Genomic DNA, 24,335 nt, shown 5'->3' on the forward strand with positions numbered 1-24,335 from the left:
GGCAGAGGGCCGCGACGGCTCGTCCCGGGTAGGGGTCTGAGGGCAGCCCGCCCCAACAAATTTTTATAACATTAATCTTTGATTAAGTAATTACAGTGTCTCTTATTGTATATTGCACTTCCCTTCACTTAACTGAATTCATGTTTGACTTCTCTTTCCCTCCATTCCCATGTCTGTTAACCATCCCAGAACAATTCTAGCCATGTATAAACTGGTCCTTAGCTTTTTATAATAGTGTCTTATACCATTACTATCCTTTTGTAGTTGACTTTGGCACTCAGCATAATTTGTTCTAGATTCATCTGCGTCGTGCAGTATTTCACGAATCTGAATTTCTGTAATGGCATGATGCTGATTCTCCTGCCAGCTGTCCTTCGTAGTGGGATTGCTGGACTGAATGGTGCCCCTTTTCCCAGCATTCTCAGGCAGTGCCAGCCTGCTTTCCGTAGTGGTAGTGGCTGCACTGTTTTACATTCCCACAAGCAGCGTCTGAGAGTCCAATCCTTCCACACACGGCCAGCATTTGTTGTTTACGGTCTTGGTGAAGTGTGGTTGTCGCATGAGATGGTAGCTTGTTGTTTTGATTTCCTGCAGAGGTGGTGGTCTCTCACAGCAGCTGGGAAGTGTCCTTCAGCACATTGAGGCATTCTTTTGTCTAATTTTAGTTAATTAGTTAAGATGGCTCTTATAAAATGGACAGGTTGTTGGGAAAGAAAACTGGAGTTGTCGGAATGAGAGCAAATGGAAGCAGCCTGGAAGTGAACTGTGGAGCCCCTCCTGACCAGGCACTGTGCCCTGGGTTTAAATGAAAACCTGGGACCACAGGCTGGGATTCAGAGAATTCCCGCCAGCACTCATTGTGTCATCTGCAACATCCGTCATGTCACTCAGAGGTCCCTGTGCCTGGGACAGGGACAGGAGAAGCCTGAGATGATGCACTGAGGACAGTGTGGCAACAAGTTAATAAGGACTTTACCAGCAGAAACTGTTGCGTGATCACTGGAGTGAGCGTAGGTGATGGGAAGGGGGTTAGTGTGGGGGATGAGGATGGGGTTAGTGTGGGGGACAGGAAAGGGGTAAGTGTGGGGGGGATGGGAAGGGGGGACTAGTATAGGGAATGGGAAGGGGGTAAGTACGGGGGACAGGGAGGGGCTTAGTGTGGGGGATGGGAAGGGGGGCCTAGTGTAGGGAATAGGAAGGGGGTTCGTGTGGGCGTGGGAAGGGGGGACTAGTACAGGGAATGGGAAGGGGGTAAGTGTGGGGGTGGGAAGGGGATTAGTGTGGGGGATGGGAAGAGGTTAAGTGTAGGAAATGGGAAGGGCTGTGTCCTTAGACTCTGCCATGGTATGGGGTCAGATGGAAACCCCTCCTTTTCTAACATGTTTCATCTTCAACTTTTTGCTGAATTCTGGTAGAATACGCTTTTATTTTAGTCACTGAAGAAACTTCCAGAGCCTATACGTTCCTCAGAAAGGAGTCGTTTCTTTAATGACCAGTGCTGTGCTGTGGCAGTGTTTTGTAAGTGGTGATGGAGCAGCTCCTGTGTAGTAGGAATGCACAGTCGTGCATACGCGGTACCCGCGTACACTCAGTGCCTGCGCACACTCGCTGCCCGCGCACAGCTGCTTCCGGCGAGGGAGGCAGAATGCGCCCAGCGTGTGGATTTACTCACTGCATTATGCATGGAGCCGTTCTCACAAGGACTTGAAGCCAGAAGTGTAGAAGAGCTCGACCTGAGACCTTTATAAGGGAGTAAATCTTGACAGTATTTTGCGATGAGCTAGAGTGTACTCATGAAAATATTGACAGGACTTGGTTAGCTGGTTATCTTGTGGCAAAGCACTATGAAAATTTTGTAGCTTAGAAGATGAGTTGTCTAAAAAGACAACCTACAAACACTTGCCGGCGTGGGTGGATTTGAACTCACAGCAACCCTGCAGGGCAGAGTGTATTTTCCTCCCACAGAGCAGCTGATGGGCGGCAAACACTGACCTTTTGGGTAACAGCCTGGTGTTTAAGTCCTGGGCCACCAGCGCGCCTTCCATAAACATAAGCCGTCCAGATTTGCTGACCTTTGCTGCCGAAGTGGCTGCCAGCAGAAAGCTGCCCAGCAGACTGTGTTTTGGAGAAAATAACCTTTCTCTGCCCACGAAAGGTAAAGGTGACATTTTAATAATGAATGAAAAATTACTTTAGAAAGAAATTTGTAGAGAACATTTTGAAAATGGACATTTAGAGTGTCTCCGTTATTATTCTCTCCCCCCCACCTTTATTAAAAAGAATGCAGTTGTCTGCACGTTGGAAGTGAATTCTGGAGCCTGTCTAAAAGCTGCAGGCCCTGGTGTTTGGTGGGACTTTGAATTGTTAAAAATAAAGAAGAGTCTGATACTGTGTAAGAACAGTTCACTCTGAGGAAGATGTACGCTCACCAGCCGAGTGTGTGCAAACCGCTGATGGGCTGCGGGCCGAGGAGCGCCTGTGTGTGGTCTGTTGGCCCTGTGTTTATCTCCTTGTTTGACTACATCTGCGTTTTGTGGTGGTGTTTCTGGAGCTGCCGTGTGTCCCATGGGAGGCGCAGGATGCCTGTAACACCTTGCCTCTCGGACCACTCATGCCTAGCGGCCCGCTGTCATCTCCTGCTCCACATCCCTCCCGTAAAGCACTCCAGCAGGCACCTCCTCAGGGGGGTGTGTGAGGAACGGTGATCACAGGGAACAGGGAAAGCCGAGAGGCATTGCTACGCAAAACCAAACAGAAGTGTACAGTTGCTTGTTATCAGCTGGTGGTGGCTCCGTGTGTGTCAGACAGAACTGGGCGTCGTGAGGCTTCCAGTGGCTCATTTTGGGGAGTAGAGTGTCCTTTTTGTCTTCCAAGGCGCCTCCAGCATTTTGTACCCTCTGGGGGACCCGCACTGTGAGCCAGGAGAAATCATGTGGGGAGAGCTGTGACAGTGTCTCACTGACTCACCTGAATTTGCTGCTGTGCTCAGCAGAGGTGACTCCAGGTTCGTCACCCCACTTCTGGATTAGCCAAGGATTGGATTGCCTCTGTCTCATGCAAAGGGACATCTACTTAGATCTGCTGGATGGGGGCGGGGGGGGGCGGTGAACAGAGCTCAGTATCACCCTTGTTATGTGTCAACATTCTGTTTCCAGAGTATCCAGGAGCCTGAGAGCTTGTTTAGAAGGTGTATCAAATCCAAACTACTGAACCTTGGGGTTTATTTTCAATACTTTAATAGTACCTGCAGAAGTATCTAATGATGGTATGTGGAATTAAAGAATCCAGAGATCAGAATTCTAATCCCAAGCTCACTCATTTCAGCACACATTTTTTTCTTAGGGTTGTGACATTAAATGATGTTGATCTACTATATACAGATAGGAAGGTTAAAAGTGCAAATGTATGAATTTCTTCTTATATCCTGAAATAAAGATCATTTTGTGTCAACTAAAAAGAAAAATTCTGTCAGATGATGGAATGCCAACTTCCTGAAAATTCTGTGTTAGGCAATGATGCAGAAGCAGTCCCCAAAGTGTTAATTGTGCAGATATGCTCTTAGTATTTCTGTCCATTCTGATGGTGAGGACTCTGGCCTTTACTGTCATTCACTCCTGACAGCCGTGAGGAGGGCTGGGCTGGGTGACATCAATATCCAGCGCATTCACCATGTGTTCAGAACATCTCCATGTATGTGCCTGCTGACCAGAAGTCAGTGGTTCGAAACTGCCAGGGCTCTCTGTGGGGGAGCCGTGAGGTGCTGCATCCAGAAGGATCACAGCCTTGGAAGCCCTCAGGCAGTTCTGTTCTGTTCCGTAGAGTTGGAGGGGACTGGATGGCAGTGGGGTTGGCTGTGTGGCAGGAGGTGCCTGGGCCCAGAGCTTAAGGAACAGAACAGATGACACTTCCTCTCCCTGTTCATGGAAGGGGCAGCAGATGCTTCAGTGTGGTGTGAGGAGTTATGCAGGACCATCGATTTTGAGTCACTGGGGTCAGGGAACAGAGTTCCTAGCATTGGGGCTCCCTCAGAGTGTTCTGGATGCCCGATGCTCTGGAAACCCACCCTTGTTTCTAGCCAGTGCCACTCCAGTGACCTAGCATCTCCTAAGTAAATGGACCCAAAGAGCTTCCCTCAGTGCAGTCACCGTCACACTGCAGGATGCTGTGATCACCACCAGGATTTCAGGACTGGCGTGTGGTGGTGCCACAGTGTGAGTCTCGCTCACTCTGAGCTGTTCAAATTGGGGTCATGTTCTCAGGGTCACACGTGGGGCATTCAGGGTTGTCCTGTACAGATGGTGACATCACTGTGCCTTCAAGCAGCACTGCCCTGCACACCCACGGCACACCAGGACGAGTGGTCGGACTGCGGGGCTGCGCGGGGCTGGGGCTGTGCTTGTTGCACGGATCCTGCTAGGATGGGGTGGTTCGCGATGCTCAGAAATTCGGGGGTTTTTGGAAGTGGGACTCTCAGGATTCTTGGAGCATTTCACTTCAAAGGTTAATGTGAGCTGAAGGCATAGTTGTTAAATCTCACTTAACTGTGTCTCATGACGTGGCTCAGAAAATGGTGGGGCGAGCCACATCCCATGTCTGCCTGTCTTCTCCATGAGCTGCAGAGGAGGGTGGACACTCACGGTCACTCTGTGGCGCCTCTTTGTCAGACTGCTGTGCCTCCTGCCGCCGGAGGCCACTCCACCGTTGCCATGACGCATGCGCAGCCCTCTGTCGTCATAGTCTGTAGGGAGTAGGCAACCCAGAGCCCACCATGGTGGTTCCATCAGGAGAGATGGACATGCCCCCCTGGGTGACGTATACCCTCAGAATCCCAGCAGAGCAGTGACGCAATTCTGACACCACCATGAGTGAATGACAGCCATCAGTCATCCATGGGGACATGTGGCTGCCTTTTAAGGTCTAGATGCATGTCTCTGTCCCTTATCATCCATGGTGACACGTGGTCACCCTCATAGGTCTCTGTGTAGGCCTGACGGGGCTCTGTGTAGACAGTGAATGTCCCAGGTGCAGAAGTTGGTAAGCTGGAGACACCTTCTTTGAAAGACAGTGGCACTCTTCCCTCAGAGCTGGCCTCATTCTTGACCTGGATACTTTCCTGCTCGCTGTTGGAGGAAGCGCTGCCCTGCTGTCTTGGCCTCAGGTAGCTTCATCTCAGGTGTGCTGGGGCTCAGCTTGTCAGTGTCCCCTGCCCCTCCCGAGTGACGGGGCAGGTGCAGCTGGAGCAGTGCCTGGTCACCAGCCACGTGGTGTCCGGCGGCTCCTGGCCATGTGGGCCCATCTGGCAGGCTGCGCTCAGCCATCTGGCTGGCCTTGGCAGAGCTCCGATGATGACTGGCTGGTTTCACTTTGGTTTTGATGCCCATTTCTGAGCACACAGTTAGTGCTGATGTGGGTGATGTCTTGGCTGTGATGGGCTGCCCTGACTTGGGTGCTGCCATGGCTTGGATGCTGCCCTGGTTTGAGTGCTGCCCTGGCTTGGGTGCTGCCCTGGCTTGGGTGCTGCCCTGGCTTGGGTACTACCATGGCTTGGGTGCCACCCTGGCTTTGGGTCCAGTCCCAGAGCTGATGGCAGGGCTTGGGAACCAAGCTAAAGGACTGAGGGACACAGGCCTCAGTGAGCACTCTGCAGGCAGGGCCCGGATCAACACCTCTGTCAGGACAGTGAACTTGAATTTGATTTTGTGCAGAAATGTTATTAATAGAAATTTGGGAGTGACTTTGAGATGGAAAACATCATTGGCCGCTTAAGGGTGCTTGGAAGGAGTGAGGGGCTTGTGAGGGGTAGGGGTAGGCAGGGAGTGAGAGGGAGACCACTCTGTGCTTCTGGTGTGCACAGGAGGACGGCCTCTGTAGGCGAGACTTTACCTTTCGTTTTTAACTTAAAAATGAAGCCCAAGGTGTCATTTTACACTTTCTCTGATACACTTTCCCCTTAAAATGACGCCAAGTGAAGTCACTTCTATCCTAGGAGCAGTGGTCTGGGCGGGCCTGGAGTCCTTTCCTTTGCTACTGGCCCCTGCTGTGTGACCAGATAGGGCACTGTGAAGTGAGAGGTCTCGGCTGCCACTGGGTTGGAGTTGTTCTCCAGGGGATGAGAGGCACATGCTACCTTCCTGATGCATGAGGAGACACAGCAGCACATTTGTCCAAGCTGAGGACATGAGGAGGGAGGACTGGCTGGGAGCACTCCCCCAGGGCCCTGTGGGTGGGATGTTTGCCTGGCAGACATCAAAAACACTGCATATCCTCGCCCAGACCACTGCAGTAAATCCAATACTGAAATGAAGTGAATCAGAAGAAACCATGGGTTTTCCAGTGGTCTGAAAGGCGTTTGTGCTTTGTGAAGTCAGATGAGCATGCACCAATATCATGAAAAGTTTGAGGTGTGGTGGGCATAACATGTCACAGCTCACATGTGACCGAGCCACAAAGCAAGCACGTACTGTGGGAAAGATAGAACGGGAGGGCGAGCCTTAGTCTGTGAATGCACGGTGCCAGTGCGATGTGTGTACAGGACAGTACAGTCAGGGACCTGTGTGCAGGGCACTGGAGCCTGAGGGAGGGCCTCTGTGTGGTGCTGGTGAGGTACAGTGAGGGGACCTGTGTGCAGATTTCTCCAGCCAACACAAGAGCAGCGAGGGGCATGCACAGCCTGCCAGCTACAGCTGAGGATCATGGTGTGCAGGGTGAACTGCACCTGGAAGACCGAGATTGATTTTCCGCTTTCCTTCCATTTTTTTTTAAATTGTAAAAAACATGGGGATCCAATGGGGGATAAGGGATGGGAGCAAAAGGGTGAAGATAGGTAGGGATGAAATCACAGGGTTGCACAATTTGTTGGGTAGAGGAGTAAAGGAAATGAGATTGATCTGGTGGGGACCAGAAAAGACAGGGTAATGGTTTGCGTAGTCCATTGGTGGTTAATATTTTTATGTTGGGGTTTTTATTGTTTTTTTTTTAATAAAGAGATTGTTTTTTTCATTTGTAGCTTTCTCATTTGGGAATAGGGGCACAGACTCCCTGGCTTCTTCATGCTGAACAGGGGCATTGAGATACAGGGGAAGGGGACCCCACTTAAATACTTTACTGCTTTACTTGAGTTGAAGCTGCGTGTCTTCTTGTTCAGTTAGGAGATATTTTCATGATGTTTTCTGCCCTCTGGACTGCACGGTGTTTGTGTGGGTGAGTCCAGTGGGACGGGCTGCCTGAGCTTTGAGGCTCCATCTACCTTCACTTCCTTAGCTGGCAGTTATATTTCCCTTTTGTCTCTGGAACTGGGCTCAGGGTTCAGGTTCTGGAACAAGACTCAGCGTTCAGGTTACGTACAAGAAAGGGAGCAAATCCAGAGAGAACAAACTTGTGAGATATGAAGAAAAGGGTTTTGCAGGTGATACTTACAGGTGTCCTGAAGGAGGAGGTGGGGGAAAGTGGCTTAAATAAAGTTCCTCATACATACCAGGTGGTTCTCTCCCAGGCTCTCCCCAGGGTCCAGACGGCTCTCCCCAGGGTCCAGACGGCTCTCCCCAGGGGCTGAGCAGCTGTCCCCTGCCAGGTGGCTCTCTATAGGGGCCGGATGGCTCTCCTCCCCAAAAGCTCTTCTGCGGTTCAGGTCTTGTGACTTACTGGGGGCCAGGAACAGCAATTCTGGCTCTAACACTGCCATCATTGCCCTCTTTCTCTCTGTCAAGTGGTCTAATTGTAACTCGAAGTAGGTATTATTACTTTTTCCTTCCACAAATGGAGAAGGGGCTTCCAGAGTGGGGAACAGACCTGCTCAAGGTTGAAAAAGTAATAAATGCAGTAGAACAAGGACTCACACCAAGTTTATCGGAAGGCACACTGTGAAGCAGGGAGCTCTTCTCGGGTCAGCCATCTTTCGTCTTCCTCTGCAGGCAAAGTCCTGCTGAAGATCATTTTAAAAATGACCAGCAGCACATACTTAGGCCAACTGCAGGGCGTTTCTGATGGCCAAATGTGTGTGGGGTGCTTGCGTGGCATTTCCCCCGAGATGATTTTTTTCTAGGTGAGCAGTGACGGAGATAGCAGAGATTGGGATGGGGCAGAAGGGAGGGTTCATGAGCCAGCACAAGTGGACATGCCAGGCCAAGATGATGGTGAGGATTCTTGACCCCACATGCCACTCTTTTTCTTTAAGGACAGACTGCAGATAACGGGCTGGGCTTGGGGACAGTTTATACTTTCTGTTAGTTTAACAATATTTTAAGGTATCCTATCAAAACAGCTATATCATCTCACCCCAGTCAGAATAGCAGAATTCAACGGAACAGCAAGCAGCAAATGCTGGCGAGGTTGTAGAGAAGCTGGAACCCTTATTCACTGTTGGTGGGAGTGTAAAATGGTGCAAGCACTGTGGAAGGCAGTATGGCGCTTTCTCAAAAAGTTGCAAATAGAGATACCATTTGAACCAGCAATTCCACTACTGGGAATATACCCCAAAGAGACCATAACTGACATCCAAGCAGATATATGCACACTCATGTTTATCGCAGCTTTGTTCACAATAGCAAGGAGTTGGAAACAACCTAAGTGCCCATCAACAAATGATTGGATAGAGAAGCTGTGGTGTATTTACATAGTGGAATACTACGCTGCATTGAAAAACAAGGAACTCATGCAATATTATTCAAAATGGGTGAGCCTGGAGGACATTATGCTGAGTGAAATATCTCAATCACAAAAGGACAAATACTGCATGGTGCCACTGTTGTAAAACAGGACTGATCTCGGGGTTGCAGGGAGACTGAAAGAGATGGGTTAGTAATGTATACTGCATTGAAACAGATGAGGGAGAAAACGGTTTAAAAGGGATATGTGATTGGGTATTTTTGTCATGACAGGAGTCCAGAGCGAAGGCTGCATAGTGGAGTGGACCTGGGGGCAGGGATTGTAAAACAATGAAAGAATTTTTCTTTTACTTTTCCAAGAGAGGGGGGAGGTTTGGGAGGGGAGAAAAGTGCAGCAAAGAATGAATGGAAATCCAAATCTCTGTAAATTTTCATTGAAATGAATAATAAATTTTAAAAAAATTAAAGTATCCTTTAGTGGCATAGATAATAGTTATTGGAACATGGGATGTAAGAACCATGAATGTAGGAAAATGGGATCTTGTTACGAATGAAATGGAATGCATAAATATTGGCATACTGGGTATTGGTGGGTTGAGACGGACTGACATGGGGCACATACTGAGTCAGGCAAAAATGATCTACTGTGCTGAAGATGAAAAGGTAAGGGAAATGGGGTCACCTTCATAATTAAAGTCATGTCTAGATCCATTTTGAAATGCAGTGTTGTGAGTGACAGGATAATATCCATATGCATACAAGGAAGTCCAGTGAATACCACTATCATTCAGATATACGCACCGGCTACCAGAGACAAAGAGGAAGAAATACAAGATTTCTACCAACTTTTGCAGTCAGAGATTGATTGAATGTGCAAGATACATTAATAATAATAATAATGGGTAACTAGAATGGAAAAGTTGGGAACAGAGAAGAAGGATCAGCAGTTGGAAAATATGAACTTGGAGAAAGAAATGAAGCTGGAGACAGAATTTTGTACAATCAACAATTTATTCATTGCAAATACTTTTTTTTTGGTGAGAAAAGTTTATATTGGTGGTACTAGGGATATTATAGCTAATGTCAGGTGGATCTTGGCTGTAAGCAAGAGAGTACGAGAGGTATGTCTATCTGTGTTTCATTGACTATGCAACGGCATTTGACAGTGTGGTTCACAACAAGTTATGGCTAACTCTGAGAAGAGTGGGAATCTCATAACACTTGATTGTGCTTATGTGAAACCCATACTTGCTTGGACCAGGAGACAGTCATGAGAAGAGCAAGGAAACACTGCATGGTTCAAAATGGAAGCGGTGTATGCCAGTGATGTCTCCTATCTCCATACCTTTCCAGTGTATATGCAGAGCAGATTATCTGGAGACTGGACTCTATGAAGAGAAATGTGGCGTCAGGATTGGAGGAAGACTCATCAACAATCTGCATTATGTAGATGACACAAGCCTGCTTGCTGAAACTGAGGAGGACCTGAAACGCTTGCCGCAGAGGGTCAAGGAATGCAGCCTTCAGTTTGGATTGAAGCTCAACATCGAGAAGACAGAGATTCTCACCACTGGGCTGATTGGCAACATCATGATAGATGGTGAAGAGATTGAGATTGTTAACAGCTTCAGTTTGCTTAGCTCCACAATGAACAGTCTTGGTACCAGCAGCCAGGAAATTAGAAGACAAATTGCACTGGGAAAATATGCTGTCAGAGACCTCTCCAAAGTACTGAACAGCAATTATGTCCGTCTGGAGATGAAGGTGCGCCTGATTCAGGCCATGGCCTTTGTGATCACTTGCTATGCATCAGAAAGCTGCACAGTGACCAGGGATGATAGAAGGAGAATGGATGTCTTTGAGCTGTGGTGATGGAGAAGAGTATTGAATATACCATGGACTGCTAGGAGAACAAACAGGTTTGTCCTGGAGAGTGTGAGACCAGGCTGCTCCTTGGAGGCAAGGATCTGAAACTTTGTTTGACATACTTTGGACATGTTACAAAGTGGGGCTAGTTCTTGGAGAGGGACATCATTCTTGGGAGGGTGGAGGGACAGCGCAGGAGAGGAAGACCCTGGATGAGATGGATTGATTAAGCAACTGGGGTAATGTGGGTATATAGTAAGATTGGCACAGGATAGAGCAGGGTATAGGGCTATTGTACATAGGGTTTCTATGAGTCACAGGTGACTCGACTCAGTGACACATGACAACAGCAGCAGCAGTGGCATAGACGATGAAGCGTCATTGTCTCACATTTGGCATGTTGCTAGGAGAGGTTTTTCATTGGAGATAGACATCATACTCGGGAAACAAAAGAGAAGGAAGACATTCAGTACAGTGAAGCAGCAGTGGGCTCGAGTGTGTCAGATTGTGAGGATGGCACGGGATAGGGCAGGCTTTGGATACATAGTGTCTGGGTGTCATATTCGACTGGGTAGCACACTACAAATGGCACAGTGTGTTCACAGCCAGACTGAAAGGTTAGCTCTTGTAATCTACCAGTTGTTCGGGGGAGAAAGATCGGGCATTCTCCTCCTGCTAAGATGTACAGCCTGTGACCCTGGATGGAGGCAGCTCTGCAGCCGAGTTGGCCCCCTGTGGTGGGCTTGTGCTTGTGTGTCCTCACTCACCTGGGCGACATGTGGTCTCCCTTTCCGCAGCACCACTGCTGAGACCGGTGTTGCTTGGCATGCTGTACTTGGTGCCTCTTCTCCTGCCCTGCTTAGGGTCCCCTTCTTGGACTGTGTCCTAGATGCCTTGCCTTCGTGGACACACTTCTGTAGGGGCAGAGGATGGGCTAGCCCTTCTTTATTTTTTCCAGTCTGAATGGAAGCTTGGGGGAAGAGGGCAGTGGGATACCCAAGGAGTTGGGGTCGCGGAGTGCCTGGATGTGGAAGAGCTGGGCCCTCATTGGAGGTCGGAGCAGACGGTAGTTGGCACTCATCTTTGGAGAAACCTGCTGTGGATGCTCTAGGGATGGAGGGCAGCACCCCACTAAGCTTTGAAGTAGGCGCTTGCCCCCTTTGTACCCTCGGGTGGGGAATGGGGCAGAGGTGTCTCACCTGAGCCTTCCTGGCGCTAGTTTGTGGCTTTTCCCACACAACTGTAAGATTTGCTTCACATCTGTCTGTGCTGTGCACTGCCTCCTGTGCAGGGGACAATGCCCTGGTGGCTGCTGTGGCTTTGACTGCAGTTGCTGCCATTTGGGCAGATTGAGTTTGAAGAGGAGGTGTGGGTTAGGCAGTGGCACCACAGGTATAAGAGCCCCAAACCCAGTCCTAGGGGTGGTCCATAAAATAACGGTCAGTCCTGGACAGGGTCAGGGGAGGGGGAGAGAGGGACCGTGGCTCAAGGCTGGAGGTTCCCAGAGTGCAGGGGCAGCCCGTGTGCATCCAGGCTTGACCCCCTCCTCGGTGTTAATGCTTGATGTCTAAGCTGCTGTAGATAATTTAGGAGCAGCGGAGCTGCTGTAAAGAAATAGTACACAAATGGAATTCTTCTCATGTGAGTGAATTTACACCAAAGGAAATGCTAACTAATGTAACCTTCAAGTGTTTTACCCAAAGCAGCATGAATCTCTCATTTTGGTTGGAGCTCTTTGGGGTAAGAGGCATTTTACCCTGCTGAGTGACATTGTAAAACTGAATAACAGCAAGGAGCAACCCCCTCAACCCTCACCATTTCCTGTTCTAGACACTCCAGGGGACAAGCAGGCCCAGTGGGCGAGCAGGCCTGGTGGCCTTCACTTCTGCCCAGTCACCTCTCCAGTCACATGTCCTCTGACTTCCTGCTTCCCTCTCTTGCCCTCAGGCCCTGGTGAGAGGGTGTATGTTGACTGTCGGTGAGTCGGACAGGCACAGGGCACCATTCTGGGGGGTGTGGTCTTCAGTGCCATCAGATTGTTCCAGCATGTTGACTCACATGCATCAGAACCTAGCACTGCCTGGGCCTGGGTGCCCCGCTCTCTGCAGTTAAGCCCGTTGTTGAAGCTGCCACGCCAGCCCATCTCTTTGAGGCTCTGTGTCGTTGTCCCTGACCCTGTACTTGACCGAGCATGTCTTCTTGTCCAGAGAACGTGCCCATAGTGCAGGAGGTGAGGCCTCTTCGTCCTTGCCTAGACAGGCTTGCCTGTTCCTCTGGCCTTCGTGGTATAGTCGTATTCTTCCCAGCACTGCAGTTTACTCACCTCAGTTCATTGTCAAGGTTTTCATTTTACTTGGATCCACAGCCAATGCCCATGGAGGTTACAGCCAAGAAATCAAAGAATGACTTGTCTTGAGTAAATCTGCTACAAGACCTCTTTGAAATGCTAGAATTGACGTGTTGCAGCTGTGACTTTGACGACTGCAGGGGGTCTGACCAGGTTGTGGGCCTTGCAGTTGCCTCTTAACACATGTTGATGTTGGACAGCTTGATGGGTGCTGAGTGGCTCCGGTGGGCTCCCATTCTGCACCTCGGTCCTCACTCTCCAGCCCCAGCCCCAGGTCATGGCACATTCTGAAAGCCTGCTTGAACCAAGCTGGTGGGAGGGCAAGGGAGGCACTGCCAGCGTTTGTCACAGAGTCAGGGTTGTGAGGAAGGGTGTGTATTTCTCAGTCCGGTGACACAGGTGGAAGAGGTCCCTGTGTGGGCGCACAGGCCATGCATGCACAGTGGGGTGCTTAAGGGGACCCTGAGGTGGACCTGGGAGAGGACACAGGAAAGGGCAGTGCCAGGGGGTTGAGCCCCTGCAGGAAGTGTGTAAGCAGCTTCCTCTGCACAGTGAGGAGGCAGCAGTGCAGGTGGCTTGTCCGTTCTCCTTTCTGTTCTGCTGTTTGTGCTTTTCCCAGGTGAGCGAGCACACGTGTGTTGAGGTGTTGGGTGTGTTGGGTACTGGCTGGATACCGGGTGATGATTGAACTGTGCGCGTCATCCATGCCCTCCTCCTGCCCCTGTTGTGTGTCCACCTAGACTTCCCAGTTGTCCATCTACTCCTGACCGCAGCCTGAGCCCAGGGCTGTGACCAAAGAGGGTCCAGATGTCTCCTTGGCGTCAGCTGGCTGTGTAAGCGGCGATTACTGAGGTGCCCTGGCCCAGCTCTGTAATTACTGTCTGTTAACATCTCCTGACATTTCGGCCCTGCTTCCTGTCAGGCACTGCTCTAACCACTGTGGGAGCCGGCCTGCACCTGTGGATGTCCCTGACTGTGTGCAGCTGTCATTGCTGCCCTTGGGTGAGGAGAATGTGGCCAGAAAGGTCAAGGACTCTTTCACCGTGTCACCCACCTGAGCCAGTGTGCACCCGCGTTTTTGTAAGGGCCTCTCAGAAGTACTGTGATGCTCTTAAAGTCGGATATTGCCAGAGAGGATTGACACTTTCAGGACTGCCAGAGAAAATCACATCTGTCTGGGACAAGAGTGGCCAGGGCAGTCTTCAGAAGGGAGGATGACAGCCTTCATCTTCTGTGCCTTCATGTATTGTCGGCAGGGACCAGATCCCGCAGAAGGACAACATGTTTGGAAAAGTGGAAATGAAGACCCTTAGCAGGTGGCCTGACACGGTGGCTGCAGCTGTAGTCTCCAGCACAGCAGGGGTGGTGCCGTGTGTCCTGGTAGATTGTATGTACAGTCTCTGTGAGCTGGACCTGAGTGCTTGCTAATAGGAAGGTCGGCAGTTCAAATCCTCGAGATGCTCCAAGGGAGAAAGACGAGAGTCTGCCCAATTAAGATTTATCACCTAGGAGAATTCACAGATGGTGACAGCAGTTAGAGAGCTCTAGTGGCCTAGTCTTCCCTAATGGGGAGCATTCCATGCTTTGGGATTGGGAAGGGAGCGTGCCAAGGTTGTATTCTCTCTCCATACCTATTCAGTCTGTATGCTGAGCAAATTATCCCAGACACTGGACTCTATGAAAAAGAGTGTGGCTTCAGGATTGGAGTGAGACTCAGTAAAAACCTGTATTAGGCAGATGATACAACCTTGTTTGTTGAAATTGAGGAGGACTTAAAGCACTTGTTGCAGAAGATCAAGGAATGCAGCCTTGCCTTCGATATGGACTGCATCTCAATGTTAAGAAGACAAAGATTCTGCCTTCCGAATGCGCCACAGAACCCGGAGCTGTGACGACTGGAGCGTTCCTGCCCACAGCCCACCACCAACCGCTGCCCCGGAGCCTGCCCCTTCCTCTGTGAGTGCCCAGGAAATCACACCGAGAACACCATGCCCAGCCCATACCCAGCGCTGACTCCGGAGCAGAAGAAGGAGCTCTCTGACATCGCCCATCGCATCGTTGCTCCATGCAAGGGCATCCTGGCCACAGATGAGGCCACCAGAAGCATTACCAGGTGCCTGCAGGCCATTGGAACTGAGAACACTGAGGAGAACTGCCACTTCTACTGCCAGCCACTGCTGACTGCCATCGACTGCGTGGACCCCTGCATCGGGGGTGTCATCCTCTTCCATGAGACCCTCTACCAGAAGGTGGATGATGAGCGTCCCTTCCCCCAAGTCATCAAATCCAAGGGTGGTGGTGTGGGCATCAAGGTAGACAAGGGCGTGGTACCCCTGGCAGGGACTAATGGCGAGACCACTACCCAAGGGCTGGATGGGCTGTCTGAGCGCTGTGCCCAGTACAAGAAGGATGGAGTTGGCTTTGCCAAGTGGCGCTGTATGTTGAAGATTGGAGAGCACACCCCTTCAGCTCTTGCCATCATGGAAAATGCCAACGTGCTGGCCCGTTATGCCAGCATCTGCCAGCAGAATGGGATTGTGCCCATTGTGGAGCCTGAGATCCTCCCTGATGGTGACCATGACCTGAAGCGCTGTCAGGATGTAACTGAGAAGGTGCTGGCTGCTGTCTGCAAGGCTCTGAGTGACCACCTCATCTGTTTGGAAGGCACTTTGCTGAAGCCTAACATGGTAACCCCCGGCCACGCCTGCTCACGGAAGTTTTCTCATGAGGAGATTGCCATGGTAACTGTTACAGCACTGCTCCGCACAGTGGCCCCCTGCTGTTACTGGGATCACCTTCCTGTCTGGAGGCCAGAGTGAGGAGGAGGCATCCATCAACCTCAGTGCCATCAACAAGTGCCCCCTGCTGAAGCCATGGGCCCTGACCTTCTCCTATGGCCGAGCCCTGCAGGCCTCTGCATTGAAGGCCTGGGGTGGGAAGAAGGAGAATCTGAAGGCAGCCCAGGAGGAGAGTATCTCAAGAGAGCCTGGGCCAACAGCCTCGCCTGCCAAGTAAAGTACACCCCAAGCGGCCACGCGGGGACTGCAGCCAGCGAGTCCCTCTTCGTCTCTAATCGTGCCTACTGAGTAAGTGGAGGTGTTCTAAGGCTGCCCTCTTAGACTTTAACAGTTGAGAAGAAGGGCCTCGGGGAGCTCTGGTGGCCTAGTGGCAAGAAGCTGCACTGCAATCCCAGAGATATGTGGTTCGAATCCACCAGATGCTCTGCGGGAAAAGGAGGGGGCAATCTCCTCCTGTACCTGTCGGGTCTGATTTGACGGTACAGACACACACAAAAGAAAAAAATAAAATAAAAACTTTTTTTTAAAAAAAGAGAAGGGCCAATTTGTAACTTTGTTACTATTTTTGTATCAGGATATATCCTTTCAAAAAGGTGTATGGATTCTCTATATTGTAATAAATTATCTGTATTACAGGATAAAGATAAAAAAAAAAAGAGAAGGGCCTCATCTGGGGCTTCAGGCTGCTCCTTCCCATCACTCTTGCTGCCCTTGTGATATTGGTGTGTGGTCGTGTCACTGTTTGCCAACTCCATCACCTTTTCCAACCTACTGCCAATGAACAACTATTTAAGGGGGGGTAGAAAACAAAGATTCCTACCACTGGACCAATAGGCAACATCATGATAGATGGAGAAGAGATTGAAACTGTCAACAGCTTTGTCTTGCTTGATCCACGTTCAGCCCCTTAGTCCCAGCAGTCGGAAATAACACATTGCCGCTGGGACACATTGCACTGAGAAAGTCTGCAGTTAGGGACCTTTCCAAATTATTGAGGAGTAGTGATATCAGTTTGAAGACCAAGGTGTGTCTTTTTTCAGGCCATAGTCTTTCCAATTACAAGCTACGCATTCAAAACCTGGACAGTGAATAAGGATGACAGAAGAATTGACTCCCTTGAGCTGTGGTGTTGGAGAAGAGCACTGAACATCCCATGGACGGCCAGGAGAATAAGCAGATATGTCTCAGAGAGGGTGCAGCTGGAGTGCTCTTTGGAGGCAAGAATGAAGAGGCTTCACCTCACGTACTTTGGACATGTTGCTAGGAAGTACTGTTCCTTGGAGAAGGACATGATTCTGGGAAGGTGGAGGGTTGACAGAGAAGACGACCTTCAACCAGGTGGATTGACATGGTGACTGCTGTAGTGGGCTCTTGTGTTAGGAAGTGTGAGGATGGTGCAGGATAGAACAGGGTTCATATCGTTTGTTCATAGTGCCACTGTGAGTAGTCCTCAACTCGACAACACCTAACAACAACAGTGGCCTAGTGGGTAAGAAGGTGTGCTGCCAACCTAAAATCAACCAGTTCAAATCCACCAGGGGCTCTGCAGGAGAAAGATGCCAGTGTCCAGTATGATTTACAGCCTCTGTAACTCGTGAGTCAGTTCACGCGTGGAAGGTTGGAGGATGGGCGACAGGAAAACCCTCAACAAGGTGACTAGCCTCAGTGACTGCAGCGATGGGCTTGGGGTGTCAGAGACAATGAGGACGGCACAGGATAGGACAGGGTTCAGATCTGTTGTTCACAGGGTCACGGTGTGTCGACGGCACCTAACAATTACTACAGGGGGTCTGTGTATTTTATCCAAGGTGTTGACTGGTTTCGACCTGATTGATTCGGTGACGTCCCAGGGATACGCAGGCATGAATTTGAGTGAGGATCTTGATGGTAGCTTTGGTTAGGTGCTGGTGAATGTGCCTGGACTACTCATATTAATTTCATTTCAGTGTTCTTGCTATCCCACTGTGTCTTTTTAAAAAAATAGGCCAATTTCATGGTTAACACTGTTAACAAGCCAGTACAGAGTTAGGAGATGTTTTTTTAAAGGTCAGAGGTCAGAAGTTGTTTGTTGTGGTAGATATTCTTGAAGCTCCTAGTGTGTCAACAGCCTTAAGAATGTTAACAGTCTCTTGTACACAGTGAATGACTTGAGAACATTCATACTTAGTGGAACCGTGATATGAATGAATTTTGAGAAATGAGTTTGGAATCGTGTGTGTTGGGATTGAGGTGGGTGGCGGTGTGGTCAGCAGGAGGCCGTGTTGTTATCGTTGGCTGTGGTCTTCAGTAATATTTTCACTGTCTTCATGGGATTGATCTAGGTTTAATGTTTTTGCCTGAGTAATATTTTGAAAAAGGTTTTTATTGTGCCAAAAATATACATAAAATATTTGCCAGTTTCCTGAATCAATTTGGTAACATCTTACATAAATAAAAATTTTAAGAGATTTTTTTTTCAGTCTTCTTTTTAAATTGTGGTAAAAGTATATACTGTAAAATATTTTCTAGCTTAACATCATTTAAATGTATACTTTTCTTGATGCAGAATTGAAAGGTATTCAGTTCACTCACCCTTATTAATTTATTCTAATGTTTTTCTTGGTATATTTTAAGACATACTGTATTTTGAAGCATGTGCAAGTGTAAAAACAAAATTGTAGCTGACTAAATTTGTTTGAGGAGGGACATATGGTTAAAGGGTAGTATTTTTAAAAGTTTCCTTTTCATTCTGTTTTATGACAAATTCAGATGGCTGGGGGACTCTATCAGCATTAATACAGCTATTTTCAGAACTTGTAAACATTTTTGAAAGCAGCTAGTTTGGAAATGCATGTTTCAGCTTAGAAATGTCTGTTTTTTTAGAAATACTTTTGGGGCTCTCTCTACTTGATTTATGTTCTCTGTGCCTTTAACCCTCACTCTCTCTGCCCAGGGAAGTCTCCAGGATTTAATTCACACTTTTTGTCCTTAGGGGAGAAAGATGGGCAGTCAACTCCCTTGGGATTTACTGCCCCTGAGAAGCCACTGGAAGGTCAGCTATGAGTTGGTTTTTACTCCCCAACAACCTTCTGCCCAAGTAGGGGATCTGTGGGTTTTTTATTTTATTTTTTTATTATTTTTTTGTGTGCATGTACCATCAAATCAGATCTGACTGGTACAGGAGGAGATTGTTCCTCCTTCCCCGGCAGAGCATCTGGTGGGTTCGAACCTTGCGCCTCTGGGATTGTAGTTGCAGTTCCTTGCCACTAGGCCACCAGAGCTCCCCTGGGTCTGTGGTTTTTAACTAAGCATTCGTTTGTTGAATTGCCAGCAGATCAACTCCTTTTTAGGGTGAGGAGAGCCAGGAGGAATCCCGAACTGTAAACCCAGGCGGCCTGGGTGCTTCAGGTTTAGGAAGATAGATGTTTGTACCTGGAGTTAGTATTTTCAGCTCCTGGATATGAAAATGTCGTAAGTCGCACCAGTCAGAGCCAAAACTTGGGGTGGGAAGGACGATTCCCATGTGGATGCCATTATGGATAAAGGTGGCAGGAACGGGCCTCACCCAGAACGGTCTTTCTGGCTGTAGGAGAAGCACCATGTCTTGGCTTCTTGTGGAACAGCTCTTTAACCCCGAAAGTACTCGCCTCTGGTGCAGCACCCGAGTCTCCCCATCCCTCTCTAGGCTGTTTGCCTCTCAGCTGGTGGGCGTATGACACGATGTTAAATCTCATGATGATGTCTCCTCATTTAATCCACAGCTCTTTGGTCAGAGGGTTCTGGTAGAGTTGATGTGTGGGGAGTGTCATTGGGAAAACACCGTTTATCAGTTTGGTCTAGTCGGGAGATGAAACCACATAGGAATTTAAGCAGGGTAAATTGAGTGCATTTAGTTTTCAATCTGTAACGGGATCGTTAATTTTAACGAGAAATGTAACGCTGCCTTACTGCAGAGCTGTGGAAAGGTGCCCAAAGTGGGACGTGTTTGGAAGGCCACCTCTCCCTGCCGCAGACTCCCACCTTGTGGAGAAAGCCCGCCTGCTGGCTGGGTCGCCTTGCTTTTGAAATTGCAGTTTGTAAACGTGTGATCCATTTTGAGTCCGTTTTGCACATAGTGTGAGGGATCCCGTGTAATCATTCAGCTCCATGTTATTTGCGGAGAAACCTGACCTTTGTCCATGGACTCGCCTTCTCCGTTTGCCAAAATGTAATTAATTTTTTAAAATGTAAAAATTGTTAAAGGTCAGGGAAATGTATAAAATGAATGCTAAGAGTTTCGACTTATTTTTAAAAATAATCCAGAGTTTTTTGGTAAAAGTTTACACAGTAAGTTTCTTTGAGAATTTCTGCACTAACTGTTTAGTGCTGTTAGTTACGTTCGTCCCAGTCACACGTGTCCACCAGCTCCTTGAAGTGTTCTGCTGGCCCCTTTCCCTGCTTACTCCAGTTCCCTGCCCCTTCCCTGCCCTCCTGGCTGTTGGGAAGCAGTTGGCTTTGATCTCACAGCGATGGCCTTTAATGAGGCCCTGGTCTTCAGGATAACACGTGGTGGTTTTGTGCTTCTCTCTTCATTGCCCCAGGGGATAGTGTTGGGGAACAGGCTTGGCTCTAGATTTAAAGACTGTCTCTCTCAGGGTGATAATCTCAGAGTCCTCTGCTCTCTACTGCTCCAGTTTCCCTCATCTTTGTTTGTCTTAGAAACTTGAGTTCTGTTCTACCTTTCCTTCCAGTTTTATCCATGCCCATCTGGGTGACTCTCGTCATCTGAGTCGGTGGTCCCCAGCACCCTCTGTTCTTATACAGGACCATCTTTGTGACTCTCATTGTCTGGGTCGGTGGTCCCCAACACCCTCCATTCTTACCCAGGATCGTCTGTGTGACTCTCAGCTGGGTCCGTGGTCCCCAGCACCCTCCGTTCTTACCCAGGATCATCTGTGTGACTCTCATTGGCTGGGTCTCATTCTTCTGGCCTCTGGTAAATCATGCTGTGGGCCAGGAGAGGTGTATCTTCAACAATCTGCGTTATGCAGATGATACAACCCTGCTTGCTGAAACTGAGGAGGAACTGAAGCGCTTGCTGCAGAAGGTCAAGGACTGCAACCTTCAACATGAATTGAGCCTCAATATCAAGAAAACAAAGATTCTCACCACTGGGCCAATTGACAGCATCAGGATGGATGGTGAAGAGATTGAGATTGTTACCAGTTTTAGTTTACTTGGCTCTACAATCAACACTCTTGGCACCAGCAGCCAGGAAATGAAAAGACATATTTTGATGGGAAAGTCTGATGTTAGAGACCTCTCCAAAGTACTGCAGAGCAATGATGCCACTCTGGAGACTAAAGTTCTCCTTATACAGGCCATGGTCTTTGCAATCACTTGCTTTGTGTCAGAGAGCTGGACAATGACTAGGGATGATATAAAGATAATTGATGCCTTTGAGCTGTGGTGTTGAAGAAGAGTGTTGAATATACCATGGACTGCTAAGAAAATGAACAAATTCTTCCTATAGAGGGTTAAACCAGGCTGCTCCTTGGAGGCAAGGATTCTGAAACTTCGTCTGACATACTTTGGACATGTGGGAAAGAGGGACCAGTCTTTGGAGAGGGACGTCATGCTTGGGAGGGCGGAGGAGAAGTGCAAGAGAAGACGACCCTCAATGAGATTGATTGAGTGACTGGGATAATCAGGGTAGATGTGTTGGAGACAGTGAGATTGCCACAGGTTAGAGCATGATTTAGGGCTGTTGTACATAGTGTCGCTGTGAGTCACAGGCGACTCGACGGCACATAACAACAACAACAATGTGGTGATGCTAACTAGCCCTCAGAACTCCTGTGTGAACCACCTGGAACCAGTGACCCTGTTCTCCACATGTGCTTCATGCCCATCACAATCAGGATAGTAGAATAATTACAGTATTAGCTCTAATCAATTCCTGGGTTCCAGGCAGGTTTCATCAATTGCCCCAAAATGTCCTCAGTAGCAGAAATGCGCGAAAGAACGTCCTTTCCTTTGTTTTGTGCGATCCAGGAGAAACCTTGGGTCGCACACTGCATGTTTGCCATCTTAATCCCTTTTAACGGCTGACAGAGATCCTTGACCTTGCCCTTCTTGACTGGAGGAGGACAGGCCACATACTGGGAAGAGGGGCCCTCACATTTGGGGTTCCACCTGGCTAGATTCCTGCTAGACGTTCTGGCAGGTCTGTGAGGGCATGCTGGCAGGGGGATTGGGGAGGGGGTCTGTTCTTGTACAGGACGTAGTAGACCTTACAGTGTGCGTAAAAGGTGTTAGCTGACAGGTCTCTCCACTGTGAAGTTCTCCAGAATTTTGTACTTAATTGTCAGCAGATATTGAGTACATAGCTGTGGTGACAGTCCGCAGCAAGTTTGAATCCATCATTGGCTCCCCAGGAGGAAGGTGGACACTTTGCTCCTGTTAAGCTTTGCAACCGCACTCGGAGGCTTCTGTGCTTCCGAGCCAATGAGATGGCAGTGAGATTTTTTTTTTTAATTTATTTTTTTGGAAATATTTTTAATTGTGATTGTAATGAATGTTTACAGAAAAGTTGGATTCTTTTAGTCATTGTTGCACATTTTCCTCCCTACCTACCCCCAGTATGCTCTAAAAAAAAAAAATTACTCCCTTTTGCAAACTGTCCTCCTCTCCTTTCCACCCCTCCCCCATTCCTCTTTCCTATGCACCTCCTGTTCTGGACTGTTGTCCAAATAATGCCTAATCATATATTCCTTTTAAACAGTTGTTCCCTTCATCTGTCCCAATGCATGTTCATTATTTAGCCTCTCTTTTCTTAGTTTCCTACTAATATCATGTCAGTCCTTTTATAACAATGGCATTGGACAGTATTTGTCCTTTGTTTTTAAAAGATTTTTCGATATAGTAACTGCCGAGAGACACATTGGATCATGGTAAATATTCTGTTACACTATGGTTTGTTGTTATATGCTGCCCAGTCTGAGCTGAGCAATAGCTGACCTTCCAGTGGGTTTTCAGAGGCTATAAATCTCATGAGAGGAGGTTGCTCATCTTTTTCTGTGGACTTGAACTGCTTGTCTCCCTGGGTTGGTAGTGCAGCTCCTTACCACTAGGCCACCAGAGCTTTAGTAACTTTTTTTTTTTAAGAAAAGGTAACACCAAGAAAAAATTTTAATTAAACTACAGGAATAATGATTATAGTACAGAATATTCATAAGCGAAAAAGCTACACCATGTTATAAGTACTTACAAAGTTACAAACCATTTGTTTCCTTAACATTTTTTTTTCCATATTTTCAGTTCATAGATGACAATTGGATTTACCACCTTTTTGTGGGGTTAAGAAAAAACTGTATTTATCACCAGCTAGATGTGCTCACTGTATGCTCCGTTACTTATATGCAAGGCCCGGGTGACTGGAAGTGCAGTGGTCAGGCATGTTAATAAACTGGACAGCCATTTGTTTCTGCACGACAAGGCAGCTTTACACAGGAGCCCCCAGGAGACCACAGGAAACAGCCCAGCACTCTGCACTGCAACACGCCACCTTCACAGCTAACCAGCATTACTCAACTGCTATACAACTGTGCCTTAAGTATTGGCTGGTCCTGGCCCTTTGTTTTACTTTATGAATCTTTATTACATCTCAGTATCAGGAAAACAGAAAGGTTTACCACTGGGACCAGTAAGCGACCTTGTGATACATGGACAAGAGTGAGCTTGTCAACAGCCTCATTTTATTTGGATTCATAGTCAACATCCATGGTCACAGGCGTCAGGAAATGAAAAGACGTGTTGCATTGCCGTCACGGACCTCTCCAAAGTGCCACAGAGCATGGATGTCAGTGTAAAGCCTGTAAAATGTGCCTGCTCCAAGCCTCGGGATTTTAAGGTGCTTCATATGCCTCTGAAGGTTGGTCAGTGAGTAAGGGTGACACAAGAAGAACCCATGCTTTTGAAGTGCGAGGTTGGTGAAGAGTACTGAGTATCCCGTGCGTTGTCAAAGGAATAAACACCTGTCGTGAAATACAGAGGCAAGGGGGGTGGGGCTGTCTCACTTACCTCGAGTATGTCCTCAGGAGGCTCCTTGGAGAGTGACGTCATGCTAGGAAAGGTGAAGGATCATTGAAAGAGAGGAAGACGCACAAGGTGGATTGTCCCGGTGACCACCGCAGTGGGCTTGAGCCAGAGAGCAGAAGGATGGCAGGAGATGTGGACACAGTTCAGGCCTGTTGTTTCCAAGTTCTCTGTGAGTCACACTTGTCTTGAGGACATCTAACCCTAATTGATGAATGTCTTGAGGCTCACACTACCCCTTTCTTGGGAAAGTTGCCCCCTGGGAAGGAGTTGCCTCCCTGAGGGGTCTCCGCAGCCTCCAGGGGCGAGGTTTGAGTCCATAGGACACTGGGACACATTACCCATGCTCCACACCTCAGCCATGGATAGTGAGGGCAGTAAAAGCAGGTTCCCTGTGCCACGGAGCTTGTTCGGCTCCAGTCAGCTGCTCACCAGAAGGTCAGGAGTTTGAACCCACCCAGCACGTGTGGGTGAAAAGACGCGTCAGTTTGCCCCTGCACAGAGAACCATGGAACTCTCCAGGGTGGCTGGCTCTGCTTTGCCCTCTGGGTTGCTCTGTGTTGGCATCGACTTGAAGGCACTCCCCAACAGCGAGTGGAGGGTTGAGTGCTGCTCCTGGCTCAGGGAGCTGGCTGTCCTGTGGTAAATACTATGTCTGTGTTGTTG

At 48.6% G+C, this 24,335-nt stretch overlaps 2 pseudogenes; one reads left to right on the plus strand and one right to left on the minus strand.

Moving 5' to 3' along the window:
• The window catches only part of LOC102874223, a 33,194-nt pseudogene extending 27,738 nt beyond the window's left edge, over window positions 1-5,456 (minus strand).
• Window positions 5,457-14,804: 9,348 nt separating this feature from the next.
• LOC102874615 lies at window positions 14,805-15,902 on the plus strand (annotated as a pseudogene).
• The last annotated feature ends 8,433 nt before the right edge of the window (window positions 15,903-24,335 follow it).

This window comes from Elephantulus edwardii, unplaced genomic scaffold, assembly GCF_000299155.1.
Source record: "Elephantulus edwardii isolate Elephantulus edwardi_28Jun2011 unplaced genomic scaffold, EleEdw1.0 scaffold00129, whole genome shotgun sequence".
NCBI lineage: Eukaryota > Metazoa > Chordata > Mammalia > Macroscelidea > Macroscelididae > Elephantulus > Elephantulus edwardii.